The sequence below is a fragment of the Arachis duranensis genome, chromosome 5, assembly GCF_000817695.3.
Source record: "Arachis duranensis cultivar V14167 chromosome 5, aradu.V14167.gnm2.J7QH, whole genome shotgun sequence".
Classification (NCBI taxonomy): domain Eukaryota; kingdom Viridiplantae; phylum Streptophyta; class Magnoliopsida; order Fabales; family Fabaceae; genus Arachis; species Arachis duranensis.
In genome coordinates, this window is record NC_029776.3 from 21,106,972 (window position 1) to 21,107,646 (window position 675).

The window sequence follows — 675 nt, forward strand, 5'->3', positions numbered from 1 at the left end:
TGAATTACCTCTTATTGAATTGAAAGAAAATGGAAGGAACAATAGTAGATCTACAACAAAATATAAGAACAAAATAAAGGAAATTACAATAAAAGAATGGAAGAAGGGTGAATCTAACAACAAGGAATTGAGAAGATAGAAGTAGAAGAAGATGAATTAAAATCTAGATCTAAGAACTAAACCTAATCCTAATCCTAATTCTAGAGAGAAGTGAGAGCTTCTCTCTTTAGAAACTACTTCTAACTACTAAACTAATCCTAATGGTTACTAACATGTGTTTCCCTCTTCACTCCTTGGGTTAAATAGCATCAGAAATGAGTTGGATTGGGCCCACAAGGCTTCTAAAATCGCTGGCCACGTTTTGCTTCAAGTGGACTAGGTGGCAGCAACGGCGCGTGCGCGTACTATGCGCGTACGCGCAACCATACTTATAGAAACTATGGAAAATCTTATATCGTTTCGAAGCCCCGGATGTTAGCTCTCTATCCCAACTAGAACCGCATCATTTGGACCTCTGTAGCTCAAGTTATGGTCGTTTAAGTGCAAAGAGGTCGGCTTGACAGCTTTCCGGTTCTTTCATTTCTTCATGAGTTCTCCAACTTTACATGCTTTTTCTTCATTCCCTTGATCCAATCTTTGCCTCCTAAACCTTAAATCACTTAACAAACATATCAA